Source organism: Glandiceps talaboti, chromosome 10, assembly GCF_964340395.1.
Source record: "Glandiceps talaboti chromosome 10, keGlaTala1.1, whole genome shotgun sequence".
NCBI lineage: Eukaryota > Metazoa > Hemichordata > Enteropneusta > Spengelidae > Glandiceps > Glandiceps talaboti.
In genome coordinates, this window is record NC_135558.1 from 9,740,846 (window position 1) to 9,750,585 (window position 9,740).

Consider the following 9,740-nt stretch of genomic DNA (forward strand, 5'->3'; position numbering starts at 1 on the left):
CAACGTGAGCAGCTGGTTTGAGTTTTATGTCATCTTCATCAATGAAATCTAACTCTTCTAAGTCCTTGGCACCATCAAAGTCACTTAAATCCAGACTGGGTTCTTCCTGGAATGGGTGTGAATCATCACTATCTACAAGTCCTTGTGGGGAGTAGGCGAGGAGATTATCCAGGTCTTCGTTGACAGAACTCTGGGACAAACTTTGCATATGTTCTGAAACATGACAACAGGAAAGGAATACGAGTCAAATAATGGAATTCCATGATGATTTTTGGCAATGATTATGGGGACATGTTATGGTATTTCAATTTTCACAGAAAACTTAGCACTGTCTCATTTGAAATGAAAGTTTCACATTCCCAAAAAGAAAATACATGTACATGTACTACAGCTATCATCTCATTTTTCTGTGTGTAAAAGTAACCTTCTTTCTCCCGACTAGTAATTACTTGTTATCCCCTTGGGAGAAAGAGGGTTAACTAATGTTGATTTTGATTAATTCTATCAATATCACAGTTTTCTGTAAAGACAGTCAGTATACAGTAAAATGTTGATAAAATGTACATGAGTTCCCAAACTACAGATTCTGAACTTTATTGAAGGTTTCACACCAACATCGTTGAACAGTCAACTTGTATTTAAAATCCATCACTATTTTTACCCATTGCAATCCTGCTGTAGGGGTTCCAAACCTTCTAACAAAAATACTGATGCTTTCAAACCATCTCCTCTTCTCAAAGGTCTAGAACCTGAAGGAAAACTCTATACAGTATATACTAACCTGGTATAGGTACTTTCTTGATGGTTTTGAATTCATCCGGATTTATCTTAGACTTAGTGCTGACTGGTTGTCCATCGGTGCCTGTCCCATCTTTGTCTGCCATGGTGATATCTTAGGTTGGACTGGGAAGAGATGTCTATGTAGTTCTTTATTTGTTTACTACCTATATTTTATATTCACTTGGTTATGGTGTGGTTTTCTCTTGGGCATCTTAAAGCATCGCTTAGTCTGGAATAAGAAAGAAAGATATGACTATTAAGGATCTGCTTCCAAAGTTCAAAAAGAAAAAATAAGACAATCTAGAGATGCATTTATTTGTACATAGTGACTATTACGTGGGATTTTGGTGATTTTTGCTCCAGCTCTCATGAGTATTTACATGTAGTACCTAGAAGCCTAGAAGTATAACCAAGCAGTATTGGAATGGATTAGTATTACAGTACAAAATGTACAGTGTATACTACATGATATAATACTTGGGTATACATGTATGTAGTACAAATGTAATTTACTGTGGATTTTCTATGAATTAGGATTTACTCCAGCTATCATAAGTACTTCCATGTAGCACCTAGAAGCCTACATTGTAGATTTGTACCCCAGCAGTATTGCAATGGATTGGGTCTACAGTATACATGTACATGTACATGTATATACATTGTACATTGTCCTACATTTGTACATGTAGTAATTTACGGATTTTCTACATTGTATGATTTGGGTTTTTGATAGTGATTTGCTCCAGCTGTCATGGGTACTTAGCATCTAGAAGTGTACCACAGTACAGTAGTATTGCAATGGATTCCTTAATTAAATACAAATCAAATGTACATTGTATTAATTTCAAATACACTTCACAACCTCTGATGTAATAACATTCACCTTCAAAATTAACAAATGCCTGATTTAACAGTATCTTTCGTTCACCACATTCAAGACAGCTGCATCTTGCAACTTGTACTGTATTACATGTACATGTATGTACACTGTATTTGTTATCAACTCCTGACTTGAAATCAATCAATGTTCCATTACAACTGTGACTGTAATCACAGTGGTACAGTACATACCATATGTAAATAGAAACCCTGGACAACTAATTTGCTTGCAGCATATTATACATTAGAAATCACAACTCTAGCATTGGGTTTGTTTGGATGAAGACAAGGGCCCGGGGCTTATCAAGTAACTCAAATAGAAGTACTTCAAAGGCTAAATGTTAAGTTGGCACAAACAAAATGCAATGTCAGAACTACATGTACATGTAATGAGTACATGTAAATCACTAAATGCCACTACAGGTATACACTTGCATCAGGGGTCTTGGGCTACTTCCTTCCACTTTAAACTAACAATATACTCTCTCACATGTAGTTTAATAGTGATTATGTAAAGCAGACCAACGGCTGGACTATGTTTTCAGACTACATGTAACTGTGACAGCTGATAGTGATTTTGCACTGATACATGTAATTATCAAATACTACGTGTAGCTTTATTTAAGTTTAAGTCAAATTCATATTTTCAAATTCATTCCATCATATATTTTTTACCTTTCTTCAATTTGATTACAAATCACACACCAGATTTATGGTTAGATGATGTAAACATTGTACACATATTTTTTTATATATTTTGATGTACATGTATGCATAATAACTTTTGAAACTAACCTTATAAAATATCATCACAATACTATATCTGGCATGAATAGTAAAATATGAATGTACATATTCAGTCTATGTATCTTTTATTTAGCTACAATACCTCGTATTACATAAGGCCATACAACCTGTGTACATTATAGTGTATTTAAACTAAAATAGATGTCAGTCAGCTGGTCGATACATTCATGCATAACAATGAGATTTATTTGTTAAATGGACCACATAAAATCGTATGAGATAATCTCCATGCACTCAATTCACATTTCAATCATTCTTTAGTGTAATATACTAAAACTAACTACACATAAACAATTTCATGAGAGAGAATCTCACTCCACGTGGAATATTACTTTTAATGAAAACAGTATTTTCTGATTTCACATGGATTCAAAATTAATTTTGATATTAAAATGAAAGCAACATACAAATGTATGTGTAAGTGAATCAATCAATCAATCAATCAATCAATCAATCAAGTAATGAATGAATGAATGAATGAATGAATGAAAAGTTTAATTAATAAATAAATGAGTGAATGAATAAATGAGCGAGTAAATAAGTGAATGAGTGTGTGAGTGAATGAATGAATGAACAAAGGAATGAATGGGCTGTGTGCTCTCTTGTCTTTCTAGTTACAGCTTAAAGTTATGAATGTACATCAAAATATATTTTGGTAAAGCATAAAGTTCCCCATGCTAGATTTGACTTTACATAACACAACTTTTATGTTCTGTTGGAATTTTTTGTCAGTGATATTGTGCTAGTGCATATCACCAGCTCTTCACCCTTCATATGTAATATAATATAATACATAATAGATGTATATGTATACCCTATGAGATTGTCCTATCATGATGTGACTTCAATGATTGAAACATACATGTACGATGTAAGATGAACATGACACAAAATGTACAATGAACCATACTACACTATGACTGAACAGCGTATTCAAATGTAATGTACACATACTACCTTTTATATTCCAGTACATTGTACATGTATACTTAGGTAGCAAAGATGTACAAAATTTTGACACAAAATGAAATATATATTGTAAATGTAATCCCTTAAAATACATGTAAAATATAGATGTCATGTCAGGGCAGATTTTAAAGAACGACCACCAAAGTTCAGAAGCCTTTAAATGAAATTATAGCAACATTTCAAAACAGATACACTTAAAAAGTATGCACATCTAAATTATAATATTATATGTATTATATTTGTAATGTATCAATCACTAAAAATAAATGTAAATGGCAAATATTCATAATATACAGGGCAACTATACAATGTAGTTCACATACAATTACTAAAGCCTGACAACTACATTGTACATGTATGCAAGTCCATTTTAAAAACAGTGTATACCACAAACTGGGACATATCTTTTTGTATGCAAAAACCTATATTTAACACCATAAAGGCAACGACAGTTTACAAACTATGTATAATACCAAGGGACAATCAACTAATGCAAGAAATCTTTTCTTTAATATTTAATGTAATAAATCTACTGGAGGAAATAGGAAACTAAGTGCATAGTGTTGAAATGTTTTGTTTCCTGTGTTTGAATACTCAAGGCCATACAATCTCTCATATACTTCTTCTATTCAACAGAAATCTTCATGACACATTTATGTTACTTTTCATGTATGTATGTATGTATACAATGTATGCTGCTCAAACACTATAATGAAACTGCGAAAAAAAAATGTAGTGTTCAAAATGTTTTACCATATTGATAATAGTGATGTGGTGGGGATGTCTCCATTATATTGGTATTAATGTGTAGATCGTATAAACCTTTAATATTTTACTACAAGAAAATTCTGCAATTTGTTGTTCTGCAGACTATTTTCTCTAGACTAAACTGTGTGCATTATTAAGTCACCATCAGACAAGGTAGTACCAATTTTTAATGTGCTTTAAGTTTAACAAACAGCATGTTTATAATGACTTGTTTTCTTATTTTTCTGTGAATTAAGTAAAAAGCTGGCTTAATATTAATAAATTATCATTTTTCAGATTCACATGTACAGTACAGTATATTCTAACGATGAATTATTTCAGAGTCTTTACTTCAATTAAGTGCATCAACATACAGATCACACATCTACAAGGAACCTTCATATAATCAAGACTATTTTATCAAAGAGTATACCACAGGCAAAATATGAAAATTTTGATATTTCAAGAAATATTATTTTTTCATAATTTGTACATGTATGGTAATTTTCAATCTAAATACTATTAATTATTATTCAAGATAAGAATCAACATGTGGTTAAAATAATCTGACTAAAAATAACATTACACATATTCTGATAACACATATTTATAATTCCATTATTTACAAAAAAAATTATGGTACATGCAACTTTTTTTCATTTGTAATTTGCATGTTAATTAATGTAGAGACAATAAATTTCCTGTTGTTTTTACTGGTAGCATAGAAAACTGCTCATTTAGTAGCAACAAGTGTCCATTTGAGTCAAGGTCATACACGTAAGTAATAACTAACACAGTTTACATGGTATCAATGCTATTCTGTTGATTTGGGAATTCGGGAACTATAATTTGGCATAGTTTAATAACAGACTTGACTATCTGGCTGGACATATATTGATTCAACTGTTCAGGTGAAGAACACTATCAAGCCAGATATATACAGCTAAGTCTCTGAGCTAAATTTGCCATTACCAGATTACGAATACCCTGGTAATATACATTTATTTTAACTGTGGTGTATGTTGTTTGATGTTTTGATTCCTTGGAAAAAGAACTTCAATTAATCCCAGTAAAACCCGGCCTGATGTTTGTTACCACATTTTACATGTTATTTTTTCAATCAATCAATCACACAATCAATCAATCAATCAATCACATTTTATATACCATCGGGGTCCAGTACACAGAAATGTTCAAGGTGCTCAACAAGAAAAATCACATGCTATATTTGTATTCATTGATTGTGAAAAACGCCTTGAGAGAATATTTCAGGGAAATACCTATGACTACAGTAAGCTTGTGTACTTTGACTTTAGAATGTAAGGTATCTGAGAAAAATCAAAGTAAATATTATGAACTCATTCAACAGTCTATGGATGAAACATTGTGTTCTCTTATCGTAAAGATATATTTATAAATTCCTATCAAAGTCTGCAGATATTACGAAACAATGTCGATTGGCAATCTTAAGATATGAATGCATATCAGAAGTATATTTAGATGTTATCTATGTACAAACAAAAGTATTCAATAATCACAATGATATGAATTAATCTATGTAAACATTGGTTTCCTTCACATGTTGAATAGAGGCTAATAGACTACATTGTATGATATGGTCTACATTGTTTTAGCCACAGATTTGGCCATAGCACTCAACATACATGTACTGTTCCAAGTGACAACACTGTCAAGCCATACATGTACATTTGTATAGCCAAGTCTCTCGCAAAGTAATTTTGTATCTACATTTACTACAGCATGGAATCCATACCATCCTATTTTGTACAACACACAGAAATGAAATGTCATGTGTTATGATGTGGTCTGTCTATTATGAATTTTACATTATTTATTATACTTGTACACCTACATATCTTTTGGTACATACATGTCTGCATATCAATGTTATTATTTAGTCATATGGAAATCTACTGAACACTTCTCTTTTTCTGTGACTGTCTTTTTTGTAAATTTTAGAATCCCTTCCTCTTTCTGTGAAACGCAAAATACGTACATTATGCTTGTCCTCTTCACATGAAACAACATACTCGACAGTACATACATATACATCAAGCTACATGTATGTATGTAATGAACATGAACTCCAACTTTTCCAAATTGGTATACCAAAAACTGATAAAACATTGTCATTGACTACATTTACCATAGACACTACCTGTACATGTACATGTATGTTTACCTCAAAGACTTGGCTATCAGGCTTGACAATGTCAGTCCTCACAACACAAGCCATTATGTACATGCAGAGTCTGATAGCCAAGTCTCTGGGCTACAATGTACCTCCACCTAGACCACAAAGTGCTCATGTGGCTATCTATGCAGTCACTAAACTTTAACTGGACTTTATTGAAAATAAATAATTTTCGATGAGTATTTACTCTGGAAAACATAACTAATCATATGAATGAATTATTAAAATCAATAGAAATAAAAGTTACAAACCTATATATAATTTATACCATCCAGATAATCTCTGGATATGATTCATACATCATAGTCTATTTTACTCTACTGCATTCTGACAGAATTAACCACATGAATACAGGTGTGGTAAAAACCTTTTAGTATAAAAATGCAGCTCCCATTAAAACTAATTATATCATTTTACCCTTTGTACAAAATGTGTACACTAGTTTTCCATTATAATTCTGCTTCAACCACTACGTTCATCTACTCACCAAACACTTCATAATCCATATGTTCCATCAGCTGGAAGTACCCTTTTCCCGGATAATAGATAGTGAAGTACACTACTAGGGAATAGAGTTACAGTGAATGACACAAACGACTGTCCAATGTGTCATCACTACATATACCATGTATATGATTACTCATAGTGTTATACCATGGTGTCAGTGAATGACTGATGTACACTATACTATACCATACAGTATACAGCTGACAATGGGCAAACATTTGTAGCCGGAACTCACACACCTATGTGATCATTCCAAACTTTACAGAGGGGTGACCAGCATCTGTTTATACATGTAGCATGTACATGTGTGTACGCTAAGAATGGACAGCAATCCCACAATACAAATGTATCTGCACACAGTCAATGTACACAAATTTGGGATGTTTCAAATTTTCATAAATATGACTGAGAACACAGTGCCAATATCATGGATATGTATGTATAACAGTACATAACTATTAAGTCATCACACTGCCCCTCCCCATTTTAGAAATATTCCCATATCACATAATAGAATATTCCATATTACACCGCACATTGACAATATGGTATGGTTTACAATAAGATACATGTCACTGGTGACAAGCATTGGGGTTTTATTATTAGCATTAAAATGTCACACACTAATAAACATATTTTGGAAAAGATAAATTACAACTGAAATATGTCATATTTCATATTTGTTATTTTTAGACCTAGGTTTATAGAACTTCAAAGTTTAGAGATTGTTATAAGTTCTGAACCAAATTTATCAAAATTATTACGTAGTAATTATTAATATTTTGCACAAAAAAGTTGCAAAATCCAAAATATATGTTAATCAACAAATACTTGCATTTTACTAATATAAGTTACTTTATTTATCATTTGATGCCAAAAAAAATCATAATTTCCCTGACTACACTGAAATATAGGTATGCATCTAGAACAAAACAATAAATTACGGTAACTGAACTATGACTTATAATAATAGTAGACAAAATTCATCATATGTTCTAAAGCACATTATTAATAGATCTATTGTGATGTAAATTAGGGCAAACCTAAAATGACTGAGCTATCTTGCCAGCAAAATTATGGTGGTAAATAAAGAGACAGATATTGAAAGCTGGCTGGACCATTATTACTATTATGTATTTTCCCTTGAGCAAGGATTATACTAGCCACATTTGTCAGAGATTTTGAGTAAATTAAATATACATGTATTCCATTTATTTGTATGATTTAAGTCACAATCTGCATATTACAAGTTGGAAGGTCATAGAACATAATTGTGAATGTTGTCATTGTTTGAAGTTGGGTGGGGAAACACCCATTGATAAACATAGACACAGTCAGACAAGTATTTCATTGAGGCGAGGGGCACAGTTCACATTAGACGGAAACTTGAATGATCCAATGTTATGTTTCTACAATGTATCATATTTTTGTCTTACATACAGATTTACTGTTATTCTAATTACTATGAGACAGAAAGATCAAGTTTACTACATAACATTTATTTTGTATGAAAAAGTAAGTATCATCATGGTATTATTGGTACAATGTACTTTGCATTTACATGTACTTCCTGAAAGACATGGTTCGTCGTTGTGTTTCTGCACAGACACTACACTATATGTACATGTATGGTTTCTTCACTATTATTGTATTATATGAAGAATTACTTGATTACAATGTAATATTTGCGAGTATATGATCACTTTCCATGTATATAGTATAACAAGTTTACCCATGTGTACTTTCTGTATGACTCAAATGTCAATCCCAATTTTTGGTGTACTCAAAAATTTTGTCTGGCCAAATTGTTTATTTAGTGTGCCTGAATGTAATGTCACTGATGTGGTAAATAACAAATTTACGTTATTCTTGATATGGAACAATAATAATACAGTGACATATTTAGTTGAGGGCTGTGATTTATGAAGTTATTGGTATATGAATCATATAATGTAAATATAATGTATTTCCATTTTAAACCTTTTTGAAATGAATAACTTTTTTGACATCAATAAACTTCTGGTATCACTATGAATGCAGTTCAATGGTTATCTGCAGTGTACTTTAAAAATGGTGGTAAAACTGTTAAATGGCACGTCTGTAACTTGTGTGAGGAGATAATCCAGATTTTCATTTGTGGGTTCAAAAACAGTACTTACGGCATACCTCACATAAAGAGGTTGCCAAAGTAGTGACAACAGCAAATAAACAGATCATGGTCTTCTTGTTCCCCTAACCATGGAAGTATAATGCCCTAACAAAGACAGTGTAGTGGAGTTTTATTTTAGGAACAATGACAAGAGAGAGCACAATGGTTTTCACTTGAGCCACAACACACAGGCTATAGAAGACATGACAAGTTGAACCTACCTACATATAATGCTGTTATGAAACAACATGGCAATCTGTGGTACACTAAATATCATTGCACTTTGGACAACATCTAATGAACTGTCAAATACGAATGATCAAAACACTCATTTATCTTACAGCAATGTAAATGACGAAGGAAGAGGGAGATGAACTTCTGTAGTGGAGATAAACTTGCTGGGAAACATGACATCACACAAAAGTGATTTTTTTTTACGTACTGCGTTATAATACTGACCAAAAGTGATCCTCCGACATCAAACATAAACACATACCCGGTACATTTTTGTACATGTATAGTCAGAAATATGCATGTTGTAAACCCTACATGTATGACATGTATGTCCTATATACAGCTCCTGTTACATTGGTAACAATTCAGAATGCTTTCCTAGAATACATGTACACAGTACACATGTGTAAACCACATGATTTGAAACCAGATGGCAACCAAATCATGACACAC